Source organism: Columba livia, chromosome 7, assembly GCF_036013475.1.
Source record: "Columba livia isolate bColLiv1 breed racing homer chromosome 7, bColLiv1.pat.W.v2, whole genome shotgun sequence".
NCBI lineage: Eukaryota > Metazoa > Chordata > Aves > Columbiformes > Columbidae > Columba > Columba livia.
Window position 1 is genome coordinate 35,541,103 of NC_088608.1, and position 20,171 is coordinate 35,561,273.

The window sequence follows — 20,171 nt, forward strand, 5'->3', positions numbered from 1 at the left end:
CATCCACCAACTTAAACCTCAGCTCAGGCTGTTTACTCAGTCTTTGACAAGAGAGCAGGTTTCTTAATTTTAAGATCTGCCAGGGTAGAAACAACCATTTCCCATCATACTGAGTGCCCTTCAGTTGTAAAACGACTCCTTTTAACCTAATTTAAGAACAACAATACCAGTTGCGCTCTGTCTTCCTTTGTTTTCCCAGTTTGTCCACTTGGAAATCAATTATGGCCTCATAAAAATGTATAAGGCTACTACTAACCTTTAACTGATACAGTAAAAAATAGGTATGGGGTACATAAGGAAAGTAACTACTCTGCATAGGGCACTGAGTACTTTATAAACCTGAATAACTCTGCTATACCATGCAAGTGTCTTTGCTTTTGCCACTACACAAAGCCAGGATCAAATCACCAGAAAGCAAGACATACAAAGAGATGCATTCAAACCAGGGACACTTCACACAGCCATCCAGAAAACAACCCAACCTCTTATTTTTACATCCAACTAAGCACCCCCCTGAGGTGCTTTGTCCTCTGTCACACAGCATCCCAGCTGCCAAGACCGAAAACAGGAGAGTTAAAGATGTAAAAAGGAGGTCTGGAACCTGTAGCAGCTCAAAATGCAAAGCACAAGTGCAGGCAAGACTCATATTCACGTTTCACCTGCTTGTGGGACATTCCAAAGGCCCCTGGGTACCACCCAGCCATCTGCGAGCGGAGGCTGTGCATCCCCTGCAATGTCCTTTGAGCAACATACCAGTTCCATGCAAGCACATTAAAAAAGAAGCTTTTCACTCAGGGCATCTGCTACCTCATAAAACCTCACTCAGCCTGACCAAAAACATGTTTCTAGCTAGAGGTTCAGCCCAGTTAGGAGACCAAGTAGGATGCATCATTTCACACCCCTCTGTGGGCTTTCCCGGGCTGGCAGTGGAAACTTGCTGTGTGAGATGATTTTCTCTTGGTAACTGCTCCAGAACTCCCAGAAAGCACTGGCGTCACCCTGTCATCACCAGCTCTAACTGTGCCCTTGTCCGTGGTGGTGCACAGAAATAAAAATTGCTGATTTTCTTTTCCTTCCACACTTAACTTTTCTTCAGTCCAGTCCCTTTGAACTCCAGGGACTTCTCTCCAAGGAGAAACTGCTTTTTGATTTTCATCAAGATATTAGACAGCAGGGAGCTGCAGGACACAAGGACAAGAAGAGAGCAGGCTACTTTTTCCATGTGTTTGGGGAGTAAACAGAGTGAAACACAAACAAGAGCTGGGACAGAACTAAGTCCTTTGCAGATATATATCAAATTGATTTAACTTGAAAGAAAAGCACTTAGGACAAATTAAAGGAGTCACAACATTGTGCTGTTTTCTAGATAAAAAGTCTTCGGTGATTTTAAGCTGTTCTTCCAGCAGTTTCTGTACCATTGCTGCCCACTTTGAATTTTCAACCCGTTCAGAAGGCAACCCAAGTCCCAGGATGGATTTGCAAGGCTGGCACCAGGCTTGTCTTCTCCTTTGAGCACATCACGAAGGAGTAAGCGACCTTGTGTCTTGTTGTGCTGCTGGGGAGGCCATTTTCAGATGACAGCCCTGTTAGGAAACCACATTTCATGATGGGCAGAAGATGAGCTAGCAAAAGCCATTTGGAAATCAGGGGACTGCACAGCTCATTTAAAAAGAGCACTCACACGTCTGGGTTTGAGGCAGGTGACAATAAGAAGCAGTCATAAATGAACATCGGTCTGCATTCACAGAAAACGTCTCATCTCGGCCATGTTCCAGGCACATTGCCAACAGGGATGCATTAGTTACCATTGTAAAAACTGCTCCATTTCACACACACAAAAAATTAAATATTCCCTTGGCCAAATGGAAAGAGTGGGTGATGCCTGGGTAGGAAATGGATGCAAGTGTCCCAGCCTGGACAACTGAAAGTGCCTCCAGCTTTCTAGATGTGAATAGGTCGTTTTCCATCTCTTGCTACACCATTAAGTGATTGCCTGTGCTCCGCTGGGCTGTGGTTCCTACCAGGCACTCAGAGACCTAACATTTAGCAGCAGAAGCAATTATAATACAGCAGTGCTCTCTAGGAGAATGGAACCATGCAATCACAACAGTCCTGACCCACAGAGTAGAGGCAAGACTACTTTTTCGGGCTTGATTAACAGCAAATGGCACCTAACTCACACTGATCTTGCTGGCATCACCACCATTACCCACAGAGCAGAGACCCTCTCTGATAAAACTGCTGGGCAGTAATGGCATTTCTTAAGGGACAAGGCTAGTGGTAGGCATGTGGGACATTCCTGATGTGGGTGCATTTATCAGACGCTGGGAGACATAAGCATAAATGCTCTCTTCACTTGGTGCTTGCAGAAGTAAAAGCAAATGATTGCTGATGGCAAGATTCAAGGAGACACAGATGTAAATAAGAAAAGACTCCCACAATATCCTAGAGGACAAGGGCTTGACTTTAGCAGCTGCTGCTTGATCTGGAACAGCCTGGTGTCCACCAGCACTTATGATTTCACTTGCAAGAGGAGGCTTCCTGGAGAAGCCTGTGTGTTAGTGTATCTACTTCATCTCCCACACTACATTTTCCTTTCAGCCCCTTCCAGCATCCCAGACATCAGCTCATCATTTTCTCACCATTAATTGACCACCATTATTACTAAGAAATAGCTGTATGACTGTATACATTCAGCTGTAGCTCCAGCTGACATGAGGAGTTTTAAACTGTTCTTAAACCCAAGCATAATAAAGGGCTTATAGCCCACCATACATCTACTTTCTTTTATTCTTCTGAAGACTGAAATTTCCATTCATTTGAGACTTCTCTAATTAGCCTTAATAAAAACCAAAACATATTTATCCCCTTTAGGAGCTTGCTCATGTATTTTGCAGGCCTCCTGGTTGTAGCCTGTTCTCAGTGATAATGACTCAACATGAAGCTTCAGCATGTTATGAGAGCAGACTTTGGTCACTGGAATTTTTAGCCTGTGTCTGACACACGGCTTTTGGGGGCAGAGGATTTGTTTTGTCTGAGACCATCGCCCTAAATACTTCCTACTCCTCTCAGTTTTCCCAGACATTAAGTGATCCCGGAGGGCATTTCACATTCCCTCCAACTTAACTGCAGTAGAGTCTGAAACTTGCATTGCCTCTTCCAGCACCTAATAGAGTCTCATGAGAACAACAGCTTTTTGTGTGCGGTTACTTTCTGTATCTGAAGGATACTCCTGAACTTTAGCCTGACTTTTGCTTTTGGCTTCTCTCCTTAGGTCTTTGATCCAAGAAACCCTCTCAACAAGTTCCACTTGCTCAGCTGGGGAATTCAGCACTGCAGTATCTTGCATTGCAGATTATTTTTAGGGATGATCCAATCAAGACAGATAAAATAAGAAACAAGCGGAATCTTTGCTAGAGCTGACTGCAAAATGCTGTGGCTTACCAGTGCTTGGTCTCAGGGCCAGAGTGGAACTCCTGATCCAAGAAAGAGGAAAACATATTCCTGGTGGACCTGATTCAGAATGGGACCTTGAACTCAGCAGCCTGTGGGTCACACTATCAAATTAGTCTCTTCCTGGTATCTTGCTTTCTGAGTACTTTTGTGCTACGAGACACAATACTACCTACTGGAACAACAAGCTTTGACATAAGCAAGCCTCCTATCATTATCTAGCTGTCCATAAGCTTTCTTGGACAGCAAGAGTACACCTTCATGTCCAAGCAGCTGAACAGGCCAAGGATGCATCAACAGACTTTGAATGGCTCGGTTGTGTATCCAGTGAGCAGCACAGTTAGTTTTAAGACAAAAAGGAGAGATCGCCACAGGTCACCACAGTTGTCTGCACGCCAAAATACCCAAATCAAATCCAAATTTCATTTCAAAGTCAAGGAAACATCATCCTTAGCTGTGAAGGACATCCTAAAAAACGGAGGCCAGCAAGACTGGTGACATGCTGCCAAATTTCACTTAAGCCCTTTAATAAATAATTATAAGATCTTTAATAAAGTCAGCTGGGCCATCTAACCACAGCACTCATCATCTAGCACTTTATTGGAAAGAAAAGAATAGCAGAAAACAGTGAGACATACCCCTCTCTGTCATATGCCAAGACTTAAGAAAACTGTTCTGGGGGAAATTCCAGAGCACAGTGCTGTAGAAATATGAACGGCAAAAACTGATTTTTTTTTTCACTGATGTGAGGAAACAGGATTTGCTCTTAACCGGTCAGTTAAGTAGCATTGAAAGACAAAGCAGCTAGTGTAAACTAGTCCCTTAAAGGTATTTCTTTTTCAGAGGAGAATTTTCCTGGGTTTGGGTTGTTTTTTTTTTGTTGACTATTGCCAACAGTATTTTAGCTTATGCTGTGCCTGCTGACCTACGACATTTAGCCTACTCACATTAATTAAACTTTAATTAAGTTTATTAGATGTCCATCAAATATCAAAAGTAAGTCGAAGGCTTTGCAAAGTGTTGGCTAAGGTTTTAGCATGACTAGGCAGTTTTGGTTTACATAATTTCATTTATAGATTTATATAAAAGGTATTTTGAAAGTGTAAGTCAGTTCTAACCTACTTATCATAACCTTTCCTAAAGCCACAGCAAGCACCTGGTCTACAGTTTCATTTAGGACCAGTGTTATGAGGAGTGGCACTTCTCGGTTTGTTGTTACTCTTGGTGTAACGTAGACCTCAAGAGAGTCACTTGTGTTTTAGAATGCTTTCATGAGTTCCTCAGGTACATCAGGTTTCTCCTTTTAGGCTACAAGTCATGTCTTGTTGCATTTCTACTTCTTTAAAAAATTAGGGAAGGACTCTTCTTCAATTCCACCCCACCAGAGCAGGGTGAAGTCTCTGCTTTGTGCATAGGCAGTTGTTTTCCAGTCGGCGTTACACTTCGCTCTAACAACTCAAGCCAAGTTTCCTGACATGTCAGTCATTTTCCCATTTCCTCTCTGCCTTATGTCCTGGGGAATGTGCTGCCACAAGTTTCTGAACTGAAGGAGACAGTATCAGAAGTTCCATGAGACACCTGGAACAAGTGTGTTGTGCCACACCACACAAGCCACTGACGAATTAACAAATTAACTGAAAGATGCCATTAAAAAAAGATCCTGGTTCCATCCTCAGTTAGTAGCATTTCTTTGCTTTAGTTTGTGTAATATTAGCTGGGAAAGCGAAAGTAAGCTGTGTGTACATACCTCAAAGATGCACAGTCTGTTGATTGGCATCCGTAGTTGTCCTTTTATACAGTTCACTCCCTTTCCACCTTCAACAAAAATTGGTCAGCCTTTTATCCTGGGAAAGCCACTGATTTTAGAGCTGTTGCTCTAAAAGTGCTTGGATAAAACTCCCAGGAGAGGCAACCCAGTGCACGGGGGGAACACTGACCGAGCCCAGCACAGCTCATCTCCCCATCCCAGCTCCTCACAGCATCCTCAGAGCAGGACACAGGGCACTGGCACAGCATCTGCCCCCCCAAGAAGGTTTTGAGCCCAAGGTCCTTGTTCCAGAAATCTTTTCCCTGCTCCCTGTTTGACTGCTCATTGTTAAAGCCAACCTGATTATTAGATGGGGCTGTTCAGGTTGGTGACTCCCTCTGCCGGCATGGAGTAACGTTGTGACCAGAGTGGACATCCCACAGGGGACACCGGCAGTGGCTGCTGGCTCAGGCATTGCTTTGGTGGTGTGTCTTTCTCTGCAAGACTGCAGATGGGGCTCCCAGGCAACCACAGAGCCAAATAAACCAAAATGCTCCAAAAACAGCCAAAGGGCAGGACCAGGCAAAACTCCGTCCCGTCACCCTGCCATCAATTAGTGAATCACTTGTCCTATTGTCAAAGCACACTGATCTTTGCCAGTAGATACGGAAAAACTTCCCCACCACAAAAATTATGCCTCAAATACGGCCAAAAATCATAAATATTTTGAAATAGAAGGAAATCGCTTTTAAAACAAGACACATTTTGATTTTGGATAAAGTTTTCCAGACATGCTATGATAAGCACAGCATAAGAAACCACACAAATACTTTTCTGCATAAAAATGCGAGCGACAAAAAAAGCCTTTTTTAAAAAAAAAAAAAAAACACAAACAACCAAACAAAGAAACAAGCACCAACTTTAAAAAGGAAGTTTTGGAAAAATATTATTTTGGCAACAAACCTTTCAGCTTAGTGCTTGGCAGCCACCAAATATTTAACTTTGAAAAATAAAAATTTGTTCAGAGCTTTAGATTTTGCTTTTTTTTTCCTTTTTAAATGAAAGAAAGTGCACATTGGCACTGTAAGTGGGCAGGGTGTGACAAAAATAAACACCACTGGCGCATTTTCGGGAACTTCTGGGTAAAAAGATACATAAATCTGAGGTGAAGTGTAAATTCTCAGGGGGACCACCCATAGCTGGATGGGTTCATTTCCCCCTTAGTGACAGATACCTCCCATCTTGCATCAGAGGACGTTCAAACGGGTGTTAGAGACCCACAAAAGCAACATCTCATTGTTTTCCTCTTCCCTGAACGGCCACTTGGCTCGGCAGCAGCTCCTTCACCTCCTCCATCACCTTCCCCATGCCACAGTGCTGGTCCCAGTGCACGTTTCTCCTGAAACACTCCATAGCTCCTTGGAACACCGCTGCCTTTGCAGCAGAGATGAATGAGTCAGGGTCTCTTTTGACTGCTCGCAGCTGGATGATTTGACAGAGAGAGAGAGACTCCAACTTTAAAAGCAAAAATACAGCTTTGCAAACAAAACTGAGATGAGATTTATCGCAAAGCAAGAACAAGGGAGGTGTTGTTCCAAACAATAATCATCTATTTATTTTATTTTTCGGTCTATCGGAAGAAAAATGCTCATGGTGAACATTCTGTGCATAAACATGGTTGTCTAATGAGACGCTCTGTATGTCAGCTAAGCCAAGCAATGGAAACTCTGTGCAGGAACAAATGGGTGCATGTGTCTCCTCCAGCAGAAATAAAGATCTGGGAAACCAGGCACCCCTTGCACATATCATGGAGTCAGTCCTCCTGGTATTCTTTTTGGTCTGCAATGTATTGAACAGAATAACAATCTCTTTGGGCCTTTAAAAACAAAATTCATAAAGCTATAATCTGTCCTGAGTATTAGATAAATCCACTCCTAGAATCAAGAAGGGGTCTCCAAATGGCCTGCTGCTAAACTTCAGATGTCATCTCATGGGAACATCCAACTCAGAAGTATCAGCTCACCACAAGCATCCCAGTCGGGTAGGACCCAGGTCACGGAGGTCTGGTTTTAGCCCTGGATGAGCCCCAGGCAGAAGGAACAAGCAAGCAGTGCAAATCAGAGGTGTACCAAGTTCATGCAGCAAGTGAGACTGATCTCCCCTGGTATGCTTTCTCCTGGTGGATCCACCGGGGAAGTCTATGCTGCAAGTCCCTATGGAGCGAGTGGGGAAATCTTGATATCTTCCTGAGGTAAGCGGTCCCCCTTGCTCGTTCTGTTCATGCTGACATGGATTCGCAGCCTTTTGTGGAATTTACACTATAAATACATATGCCGGTTTCCAAAATAGCCTCAAAGGGTTAAACTGTAAACAGAGCTGCTCCCTGATTTTTCCTGCATCTATTTTAGTAGCTCTGCAGAACCTGCAGCAAGCCCCGTTTTCTGGGATTCTCTCTCCTAGACACTCCTTGCTCTCAACACACGGAACGCCTTCGGTTCCAAACCCATTTGCTCCATGGCATGGGAAAAAGCAGAGAGGTAACTAGAGAACAGAACGTTTGGCAAATGTGTATTGAACTTCTCACAACAAACCCATTAGTTCATGCAGCCCATCTCTATGGCAACCAAACAGCACAAAAACAAGACATTAACACCTAAATTTATTAGCGTGCAAGTGCTTAGCTATTATCATTCCAGGGGTATATTCCCCTCCTCACCCCCCCATCTCGTTTTGGTTCATAATGAATACAACTCAATTCTAGTTCAAATGCCAATGTAAACATAGGCACGCAATTTACAGACAGCAGAGCTGAAGCTTTCGTATTTTTAATCGCAGCTTGGAAAACAAAAAGAAAAACAAAACAGGAAAAAAGGCTGTGTGTAATGACTTACCCAATTTCCATTTTATTTTGCAAGATTGCTAAAGATTTGCAAGTCATGGGGAAGAGATACTACACATCCTACCCTATGAAGATCTTAATTAGATAGAGAAATTGGGAGTATATACTACTTCTCCCAACACCATTTCAAAGCACCTTCCCTTTATACTATACGGACACTACAAGCAGTTGAGAAAAATGTAACACCATCTCCACTGTGCCTCAAGGCTTCAGGTCATGTCACAGGCACTGGGGTGTGTTACTATTTGGGTGTGTTGACTCCAGAAATAAGCAAAGGGAGGATTAAGATGCTGGGAAGCAGAGACTCTGCACAGCATGGTACATTTTGGCATCCAAGCTAATGAATTCAGACGTTTTTGGAGATCTAAGTGTGCCTGAGGGTCCGGAGTGAATTTCAGTGGCCTCAAGAGCAAAGGTCATACTAGGACAGCTTGTAGAAGACAACAAGGTGTTAGGTCTCCATCTTTGCAAGTCAAAGTAAAGCAGAAAAATGAAGGATATGTCTCAGCCCAAGGCACATTTGAAGCTGTGTTGGCCATTCACGGTGCTAACAACAGTCTTTGCATTTAACTCTTTGCTAAGCTTTCCTTTTTGCTTCAGGATTTAAAATAACTTTCATAAGGAATAAGGACCTGCGTCTCTTGGGGTGGATAGTCTTAAAGAGTCACTGGTTGCTGTCAGACATAGGAAATGGGACTGGACAGACTGGCAGTATAATCCTGTCCAGAGATCTCCATGTTGTCCAGATGTAAGACAGGCCTCATTGCCGGGACAGAACTGCCCTCCCAACAGCAGCAGTGCAGATAAGCTAGATACAGAAAAGCCTTCAGTGACATATGGCAGTGAGCCCTGCCTGAGGATCAAACAGACTTTATAAATAAGTAGTTACCATTTCTGGAACCAGAGCAAAGCCTATATGTGGTTAGCGATAAGACTCAAACACAAATGGATCTCATAAATTGGTAAGCACTGCAGGCGATGGATCAGGTTCATCAGTGCTCCAAGTATGCTAATAAAGATTGATAATCTAGTGTTAAACTCTCCATCACTGCACAGGGGAGAGTAGAGAGAATAACAGCTCTGAAGGACACCAGAACCATTCTGACATCAAGTAACAATTGCCCCAAACTTCAGCATAATACCTCAAGGTTTGTGTGTTGCGGGGGGTACCTAATGAACCGCTTGGCTCCACACACCAGACTCAAGAGGTCCAGAAATCCTTTTCTAGATCATTTGGCATTTTTCCCCTTCCATCATGCACTGCTATTTCCAGGTAAAAGGCACCCTGTCTTGGGACTAATTCAGATTAAATCACTGCAGGGTTAATTCAGATGTAATCATTAAGCATTCTGTGTCTTTCCATGACAACAGCAGAGAAAATTCAGGCTAAACATTCAGAAAAAAAGTCTTTAGTGGGAAGGGCAATAGCACATTGGGAGATGATGCCTTGGAAGAGCATGGAGTCTCCACAAAGACCTGTCAGGAATTACTAATGCAAAAATTGGTCCTGCCCAGGGACAAAAGGAGGAACCAGCTGTCTGCCCAGGACACCAAAGACAGTCACTTCATCAATGGTGTTGAGTGCAGCGTGTTCACCTCTTGTGCAGTGCTACAACCACAGGTGACAAGTTCCACGAAAAGTAAGATTTGCCACTGTCACCAGCATCATTTGCCACAGTATGGAGTGGATTTGAAATGCTAGATCAGCCTGATCAAACCCAGAGCAGTCAGGCCATGAATTTTCACAAGGTTTTTCAGCTCTTTAAGCACAGGTGCTAGTGTGAAAAGGGACCGACTTCCCTCCAGAGGACCGAGTGCAGGCCCTATAACTCAACACTGCTTCTCAGCACTGACAGCAAATGGATTACAGGGACGGGTTTAAAAAAAAAAAAGCATCAAACCAATCTTCTCCCCCAGCTTCCCTCAGGTGGTGTCAATAGAGCATTTCTGAACTTACATCAGTGGAACCAAGAGCCAGATTTAGCCCATCACTGTAGAGAAGGTCTAATGCCAAATTGCTTGTCATCTAATTTCAGACATGTGATCAGAAAATGTTTAACATAAGGGTTGCAATATATTAACCACACTCCCATTAGCAGTGGAACAATCCATTACTAATATCCCTCCATCCTCAGGCAGCACCTCCTCCTGAAAGCACACTGCCAAGATTTAAGCTGACCAGGGCCCCAATTTCCAGGCCCTTCAGGCAGGTTACAAGAAAGCAAATTAACAGGTTGAAACCCTGACAATCTGCTTCTGAAATAAGGTCACTGAGGATCCTGCAAGTCCCTAACTAGCTGGCTTGCTATCAGCTGAAAGACATTTCAAGAACATTAGCATTGGTGCCAAAAATATCTAGGCTCGTCCCTGCGGCAAAACAGCAGCAGGAGAAGGAGGCTGAGGATAAAATGTCAGTGCCTGAATAGGCAGAGCAAAGGGTGGAGCTGAGCTGTTGAGATCTTGCTTATAGGGGTAACTCCACCGCCAAGCAGAATAAAACAGCCACCAGCTGGGAGGGGATGCACTTCAACCGCAGAGCACGGGCACACGCACCCTTGGGAACTCCCCATAGAACTGCAAGAACAGTTCAAAAAGGTCCAATGAGAGACCTGCAAAGTGGTTTTCCCGCTTTAGAAAGGAAAACATTACCAGTCACACTCACCCCAAACCACTCTAGTGAGTCTCTTGCTTTCTACTAGCCGGAGCTTATATTCTTTGCCACCACAACATTTCATCAGACCTCTGACAATACATCTAAGCACACAGCAGCAAAACTGGCTTGAAATAAACTTTCAGCATGTCCAGTCCCCTACAAAAGATGCAATTCCACCAAAACCTAACACTTGGCAACATCACATCTACCTCATCAATGTTTTTCCTCTACAGGAAAAAAAGTCTTTTCCCATCTCTACTCTCTCATTTCAGTCTTTCAGAAGGAAAGACTTTCTTTTTCTCCAGTGTACTAACTGCTATATAACAAAATTAACACCCTCAAGCTTCAGTATAAACCCAGCCTAAGAAAAGCTTCAAGATGACCTGGCATAAGACATCTCATAAAAAAAAAAAAAAAAAAAAAAATAGTGAAAGAAGGTTTTTATTTGTTTTCTAAATTAAGTATCTTGAAACTTCCATGCCGAGTCTTGGTGCTTTTCCCTCCAGAGTCCATCACCGGGGTGAGGTGGGCGCTCTGCTCCTGGTCCATGTGAACACAGACCAGCTCTGACTGCTCTCTTCCAACACAACAACATTTCTGACTCAAAAATTCAAGTCACCATGCCGCTATCCTGAAGGAGAAAGGCACACTAGAATATATGCAGATCCTGGGTACTAGCTTCTGGTGATTAATACCCTCACTCCACATATTCACATAGATGCAGATTGTGCAATAGCTTTGAAAAATCATCCAGGCCCTCCGGAGACAGTGCCATCTTGAATCCATTAGCTGTGTTATGAATAAATCAGTGAACAAAAGCCAATTTTAATTTTTTTTTTGACTATGTGGCAAAGACAGAGGAGAGAGATACGTAACAGGAGAGAGGTGGAGCAAATGACACCGACATCCTGAGCGTGCCCTGTGATGCTGATTAGTCTTGGTGGAGCTACGCATGACCAAGAGGTGCCCAAGTCCAGACCTGGAGGCTGCCGCTGCCCGAGCGTGTTTATTTTAGTTCTGCATGCATGCATGCGTGTTCCCAGCAGGACGGGATGTAAACGGGCCCAGCCATCCCTGCCCAGCCCTCCATCCTCAGGCATCTGCCAAAACTGTTCTGCTCGCACTAGCACGAGGTCACATTTCTTGGCAGAGAGAGCTCAGCTCCTTCTCCCCTCTCCCTTCCCCCATGCTCCTGGTAAAATATGAAAACAGCCTGCCACCTGCCATTTGCCTGGCCTGTTTCTCTCTGTCTGCCAAAAATTAGCAACATGCCCCAAAATATAATTGGAAACACTGCACTGCACTGCAGGGGTCCCATTTCTGTTGCATAGAAGAGGCTTGAAAAAAAGCCAATTTAATTTCTAGATTCCCCAGGCTGCATATAGCTGCTAAGTGGGGAGGTAAAAAAAGTCACTTTTATCAGGCCAGTTCCTATTAGTAGATTCAGATCTTTTAACAAGCCATGCCGTAGGAATCAGTGAGCTGTCATTGCAAGCAGATTTAGGGCATTGTTTCTTGGAGTTAGAATTGTGTGGGAGGTCAAAAGTTAGAGGCCAACATTCCCAAACTTCAAGCCGAGGGCCCAGGTGCGCACAGCAGAGCTGGGGATGGCAGAGGATTTGGGAAGGCTGACATTAACCCCGGGAAGCAAACTGCCCCATTCCCCCTCCTTCCCAGCAGATCTTACACAAGTCCCCAGCGCATCTGTGCAGGAGGCACCTGGAGATGAGTCCAGGGCTCTGTCGTGGCTTCACTGCTATTGCAGCAGCCAAGGCTTCAGCTCCTATTCCATCTCCTTATTGAAATAGCTTTGGGAAGTGCAGCCTGGCCAAGGGAGGGCTCCCATGTCTCCTGTGCTCAGGGCAGCTCTGCATGCAGAACATACTGACCACCAAAGCTCCCAGGTCAACAGACCATGGACTGGCACTGCAAAGCTAGCAGCTATCTCTCTTTTGCAGAAGATGATTGGAAAAGAACATCAAGAAAACACAGGGCACCTCATTCATGCCATGCTTTGGCAGAGAGCTTGGACAGCATGTTTCTGAAGCTGAAAAGCAACATTTCACCCCAAAGAGCTGTTTATGTTGTCAGGGCTGACTTGTAAGGCTTACAGAAGTGCTGTGCCAGGTTGGCTTATTATGTTCCTCTCTCAAAATACACTGGGTCTGCTCCTTTCTTATAGGGTGTCTGCATCCACTGTGCAACAGAGCTGTGCTAAAAACCAGGTCTTGAGGAGACCAGCACACACAGACACAGGAAACTCTGCTGTTCTCTCAGCAATGAAAAGCCCTGCTGAAGGGTTTCAGCTCTCAATGAGGGACAACAGTTGAGAATATACAACTAGGCAGTCAGCACGTCACCCACCTCCAGGAATTACCGTAGGCCACCACAGAGAAGCAGAGAAGCAATCAGCACTTCCACTTTTTGCAGGACTAATTGAGAAAATTCTCATAAATGCATTGCCAGCCCATCTTCAGCCTCACAGAGCACTAGCAACCACTGCGCACACTGTGTGCCATAAAATTAATACTCATTGCCTTCCATCCCAAGCAGCAATAATACCTCCTTCTTGACAAATACCTCCAGCAGAACCAAGTGAAAAACCTCCTTGCCAGCCACCCTACAAAGAGCTGGAGCCCTACCTACTTCACCTGGACCCCTTGAATCCTGTTTTCTCCTTGACCTTATACCAAAGCTGTACAGCACAATCTCTGAGGGTGTTTTGGTCTGAAGAACAATAATCTTGCCATTTTCTCTTAAGGAGAAGAGTGCCTAAACCTGAACCACAGCACAACTGCATAAATCACCCAAATCCCCTCTGGCCAGGTTCCTCAGAGAAGATGCACAGGGATGCCCAGATCAGATATCCTGCGAGCACTCGGTTGTAACTAAGAGCCTTGCTGTGCAGCACACAAGGCAATAGGAAAATTGGATGTCCCTGGAAATAGGACTGGGACTTGGATACCTAAATCACTTTATAGATCTGATGTGCAGAACTGTGGGCTGCCTTAATTTCAGTCTCAGAAGGGAAGGGCAAGAGGGAGCCCTGAAGGAACCCCAAGATTCCTTCTCATCAGGCTGCTTTCTGAATAGATTTCAATAGATCAGAAAGTGAAAAATATGGTTGAATCTAACTACTTACAAATTCTTCAATATCAGAATTTTTTCTATAGCAAGAGTGCTATGAAATAATAGGATGACCCCATGTTTAAAAAAAAAAGTCATTGCAAAATCCACAGCTGCTCCACATTTGCAATAAACTGTTTAAAAAAAATAAACCAATACGTTTGCTCCAAGAAATACGCATTAGGCACTGGCAGCTTGCTTCCCTCATTCCTCTATCCCCAAGTACTTAAGCTGAAAGGAGGGGAAAACCTTGAAGTAATATATGCATGAAAAAGCCCCGAGAACAATAGCTACTCTCCAGTTGATTCCAAAGCTGTTATTAAACTTGAGGTTACCGTGCTAGCAGAGCGCAGCTTGAGCAGAAAACTCTGTATTCACCACCACCATCACCAGGCTCTGACAATGCAAGTGAGTCAGATTTCCACCTACAAATTCCTGGAAGTTCAGACCCTAAAGAACAACATGCCAATATCTCGGTATGAGCAGGCTCAACTGGATAGCATTATGGAAACCTCCCCTGCTAGAGTAAAATACCGACAGACTAATCCTCAGACCAGAATGGGCAGGCTCCTACTTGGAGCCAAACATCAACACTGTGTTTTTGAACTTTTCTAGCAGTCTTCAGAACAAGGTACAGTCAACATGAATCAGCTAGAGTGTGTATGTTGTACAAACCCTGCCCAAACCCTCAACTCTAGATGAGGAAAAAGGTTGGGTCAAAAAAGCAAGCATCCAGAAGCTGGCCAACGGTCTCTTTAGCCCATAATAATCATCACCCCAAAACTATTCCACATTGTAGCAACAGCATACATCCCACCTGAATGTACCATCCAAAGCTGTTTCACTGAACCTCCCACCCAGAAAAGGGGAACACACCTCATCCTGCATGGGCTGGAAGGAGACAGATGGTTTGGTATTTCACTGGCAGCTCAGAAAGCAACAGACTCCTTCAATGAGCTATGAGGAGATACAACATGGTGGGAAAAATAAACATCAGAAGCATCCAGGTGCATCACTGACCACAGGAAAAGTGATGCTAATGCAGGTAACACAGGAAACTTTCAATTCAGCTGCTCTGTATTCTCAAGGTTGCGCTCAGAATGGTGTTTGTACTGGTACAGTCTTCACTGCCAAACTGAGAAATGCATGCTTGGTATCTGCAAGTAATCTGTTGTTTATAATGGGCAAGTGGAAGTATTTTAAATGTATAATAAGAACAAAACCATCCATCAACATTCCTGCACAATGACAAAGGGGAGGTCTCCCCTCCTCCCACTCTGTGGGTGCTCTCAGAGCAAGAGATGCAGCCAGCTGTTTGGAAACAGGCTGTTGACAATACTGCAGAGTAAGATATAGGGTATTATGAGTCAATTAAAAATGTATTGAGAGAGAGAGAGCAGGAGGTACTGATCTTCTGTGTCCAGCTCTTTCACCCTTCTTGCAGGACAAGTAAACTGAAACTTTCAGATCTTCCATGGGCAGACCAGAAACAAAAATCTAAACAAACGAGAAGACTTGGTACTTCAAAAAACCACTTCTTTTTGCCAGCTGTGCTCCAACACCCCACTCACATCACGTACTTGCACATGATACACTTCACTGTTAAATACACCCAGGAAAATAGGACCAGCACAGAAAAACTAATCGCAATCTGTATCCGTTGTAAAGAGGTCATGAGAGACCTGACCTGTCTGAAGCCAAGGTATGGATAATAAAAATCAGCTACCGGGACCAGGCTGTAATTCACCTATAAGCTCTGATAGAGGTTAAACATGAAAGTTGTAGGTGCTACTCAGGTTGAATTAAAAAAAAAATAAATACATATATATAAAATATATATAAAGGGGGAAATGCAACATCTGAAGAGAGCTTCAGGAGAAATCCTTGGTGCTACAAGTAATTTATGCCAAGCCAGACAGGAGGAATAGCAAGAGAGCAGAGTGGAAGACATTGGGAGAAGTGCAACACGTTGTGCTATATTGTAAAAAAACTTTTGACAAGATACCTCAAAGGCTTTTAAATTAACTAAATTAAGATCCTCACAAAAGGGAGAAGATGGTAGAAAACAAAGCGTGAAACTAATGTTTTTTTTTTCAATAGTGATCAAGTACTACCAGGATGCTCTTCTTCAACATGCACAGGAAAAGTCTGAAGAAGGTACGAACAGAAAGGGCTCAAAGAGCTAAAATGTATAGGACAGTCACAACCGAAAAAAATCATGAAAGGATACAAAAGCCAGTCATTATTCTGTACCATCCAAGGCCTAAGGGACCTGTATCAGCAGGATCGGGCAATGGGTTTGATACTGCAAAAGGAAACATCTTTTCCTCTCAGCACACAGTTAAACAGCAGAACTCATTGCCACACGACTTTGTGGGAGTCAAGAACATAAGATGACTGAAAAAGAATCAGACTCCGTTGAAGAAAATAGATCCAACAATGCCTAAAAAACACTGGGATCTGATGGAAACTTCCAGGCCTGGACATTCCCCAAAATCCTGATGCTGGAATCTGAGCTGGGAGCTCAGGGGTGCAGCAGCCTTAGGTGTGTCTCTGCTCCTAGTACATTGAGCTTCAGATGCTGGCTTGAGTGACCTTGATACGGCTACACAGGGCAGTTACGTATCAGACTGATTATCTCTGCAGCAAAAAAGTCCTTCTCTTCAGTTTGTTCCCCCTTTTGAAACCATTTCTAAATGTGTCTTTGTTATTAAGAGATACTGGGAGAAGCTCAAGATAAGCCAGTGAGATTCACCACGGCCATCCTTCCTAGGGTATACTTATTAACAATGTGGAAAGGATACCAGTCTCCCTGTCAAGACCATAAGCAGCAGGGATTTGGTTTAGTCGCAGCTAAAAAGCCCAAAGGTTCTTCCCTGCTAGACTGTGGAAACAGCAGCTGGATGCTATAGCCCTCCTGTCCAGTCACCATTGGAGAGAAGAAGAGCTGTGAGTAGCAGCAGTAGTAGGACAGGATCAAGTATTATTGATTTAGGTGCTTTATGATTCAGAGTCCAGACAAGCATGCACTAGGTTTGCATGCAATCCACTTGTTACCATTGCTCTTGCTTTACACCAGCTGCTCTCACTCCTCCTTTAGTCCAGCTGAGCTCTAAAGTCAGAAGAAGACTCTGTATGTCTTCCCTGACCACTGTGCAGCACCTAGTAGAGCAAAGTCCTACCCAGAAGGACCTTCAGCTTCCAGTTAGTCATATTTATTCAGGAGACACTAGAGCAGATTGATATTTCTACTGATGGAGAAGATGATGTGGAGAGGTTCAGAGCTGACTTTAGGTACCTCAGAGAGCAGTTCCCTCTGCCTAACCAGGCAGGCAGGAGCTCCATCACCTGTGCCTTGTCACTCTAGCCCCAGCTCGAAGGCTAAAATCCTGGGAGCTCTCCTTGCAGTAGGAGAAAGCAGAGCAATCTTTTCATCCAGCGTGTCAAGAAAGCTGTTTTGCAGGAAGCTCTGCCAGGCTTTCTACAATATTTCCTACAGCCAGGCCCATCCCCTTGCTTTTCCCACCAAGGAACGTTTTGTTCAAAGACAGCTAGTGACCCATTTACATTTGCCTATAAAATGATATTGGGTTATTTCTCCCCTCCTCTCCCACCCCTTGGCTGCCTCTGGTTTGCAGAGCTTGTCAGGGCTAATTGCATTGGCTTTTTCATTGAGGGAGTTTTTCCTCTTTGCATGTGTTTTCTGTTCTGAGCATAGCACAGTTTCAACAGGTTTTTGATGCTGTTGTTGTTGTTGTTCTTAACAAGAGCTGCTGTTATGAAATGCATCCTCATGGCCCTGCCAAGGTCCCGGCCAACTGAGAACCAGCTCTATTTGACGCAGAAGCAAATTGAGACCATTTGGTACTTGGGGCACTGGACATCTTATTCAATCTGCAAGGGAGCTGGGAACAGGGCTGAGTTTCTCCTCCCTCCCCTTCCCTTTCAATATACTCATTTGTTCCTGCAGAAACAGTCTGTTTCTTTTCCAGTCTTCCCTTTTCCTTAATTTTATCCATATGCAGTCCAAGATGGACATGGAAAATTACCTGCCCGCTACTCTCAGCAGATGCCTGCCATCAGATAGGTCAACAAATTAGTCTTGGGGACACAAGCTGTCCTTTGCACCCTTTTGCCAGGGGCAAAGCTACTCAGATGACAGCGAAAGCAGAGCAGCCTGGGGCCAAGTCTCCGAGCCAACACAGGGTAGAGACGCACAGCTGACCATGGAGCCAAACTCTGTGGGAGAGCACCTTCTCTTCCAGCACACTGGGGGATTTGAGGTCTAGGGGAGGAGACTGCAGATCCCCTACCAAGCGAGACCTTTCCCCCCACAGAGAGAGAGTGCCTCAGCCTTGAGGGGGCCCGCATCAAGATCACAGCTGTTGTGTGTGCAGTCTGGGCTATAGCTTCTCTTCCCCACTCTTCTCCCCTATGTAGCAGCTCATTTATCAGGGAAACACGCCAGCAAGCTGAGGTGGTGGGAGAGCTGGACCACAGCTGTGCTCCCAGCTGCCCGCTGCTCGGATGGGACTTACCACACACCATCCCAACACCAGCTTGGCTAGACAGAGGCTACATGGGACCATCCACTCTTGCATCCAGCACACGCCAGGCAGACAAGCCCAGAGATCTTTCACTCAGGTCAATGTTTCCTTCCTGCAAAAGATAAAAGGGATGTCCTAAGTGAAGAACTGTACCAGCTCAAGTGCAGTGAGAGGTAGACAACCACACACACCACCCCACAAGCTGCTGAAGGTGACAGTTCAGGCAAGGTAGCTTCCTTCCTACCCTGGCACAAGAGATGGAAGCAAAGCCTCCCCTCCATGGCCTGCCCAAGAGAACCATTTCAGGGCATTGGCTGCCCCAGAAGAGATGCTGTTCCCTGCCAGATTCTCCTGCAGCCAGCTGGGACCACAAGGACTTTGTCCAGGCTTCAGAGACGTGGAGCACTGGGCTGCTCCATGAGGCTTGGACACCACAGACTGACTCCGGAGAGCCCTTGAACCCCATTAAGTGTCCAGGCGCTATTTTAACTAATGGAGATGACCTGTTTTACCACATACCCAGCCCTGCCAATCCCAAGAAAGGAAAACCAAAATATTTCAACAGGGAGTTGAACTATTTAACCCAAGCCTTTGACTCAGCCAGATTGTCAAGCTGAAGAGCCCACATTCATGCCCATGGAAACTGTGGGGATCGGACACAAGAGCATGTCTCGGCAACACCGCCATCACCCTGCTCTGGGAAGTCCCTCAACTTATAGTAGAGAGCAGTAATTATATTTCAAAACCTCCAGTTCTAATAAAACCCATTTGCACAAATTCAGAAGACTTGAATACGACTTGCAGTTCTTCACAAGCCCTTAGATTATTTTCAACAACTACAAAATTGTTGGATAATTGCAATAAATTGCATGCGGGGGTTGTTTTGGTTTGGGATTTACTTTTACAGTCTCACAATTAATTATTTTTTTTAAATCGCGATGGTGGCAGCCACGAGGACTTGTGGGGCTGTGGCTGACTTGCCACTCTGGGGACAGTGGCAGCGGGGTTGAGGTTACCTCACACGGCTGTGTGAGGGTGAGGTGACCCCACCACAGCCCCTCGTCCCCCTGCACCGAGCCCATGGCAACAGCCCATAAAGCGCCTTCCTCCTGTTGCTTTGCTAAATAATCCTTTAAATACTATCTGTGTCTTTTACCTGCAATAAATCAGCGAGCCTTCACCATAAAATGGAGATTCTGTGGTGTGGAGGGAATAATCACATCGCCCCTCATGCCACCTTGGCTTGCCTGGAGAAGAAGCGAGCATAAAGGCTGGGTTGTAAATTGTTTTCACACACATTAATGCAACTATTTTTGCCAGGGAGACTGGGGAATTAAGGAAGTGCATGTATGTTGTTCCCCACCCTTTTTTAACTTAAAGAAAAACTCTTGCCCCCTCTCTCCTCAAAACACATAGAGGTAGAAGGGTGCAGGCTCGTCCCATGTCTCAGCCAGCCTGACCTAAAAGACCTAAACCCCAGATCAGATCCTGTGTGCAAAAATATTCCATGGCTGGGACCCAATATTCTCCTTCTGACATTTTAAATGAGGCCTTCCTCACAAAAACCATGGCAAATTCCTTCTGCAAACTCTAGTCCTAATCCAGTCTCTGTGACCCTCTCCAAAACCACCTATGAGTTTCATCAGGCTGCAGAAACTATGTCCCAAAGGAAAAAAAATAAACATCTCTGAGCTCTGGGTACATTCGCTACTGACCCATACAAACATAACCACAGAAAAAATGTAC

General features: G+C 44.8%; 1 long non-coding RNA gene across 1 annotated transcript in view; it reads right to left on the reverse strand.

Annotated features, from left to right (window-relative positions):
- Positions 1-18,858, reverse strand: part of LOC110363812 (uncharacterized) — a 77,709-nt gene extending 58,851 nt beyond the window's left edge. Inside the window, exons 1-2 of the long non-coding RNA XR_010473765.1 lie at positions 18,670-18,858; positions 18,417-18,537 (exon numbers count right to left, since the gene is read on the reverse strand). This is a non-coding gene — a long non-coding RNA (uncharacterized LOC110363812). The remainder of the gene's footprint in view (positions 1-18,416; positions 18,538-18,669) is intronic.
- Between the last annotated feature and the right edge of the window lie 1,313 nt (positions 18,859-20,171).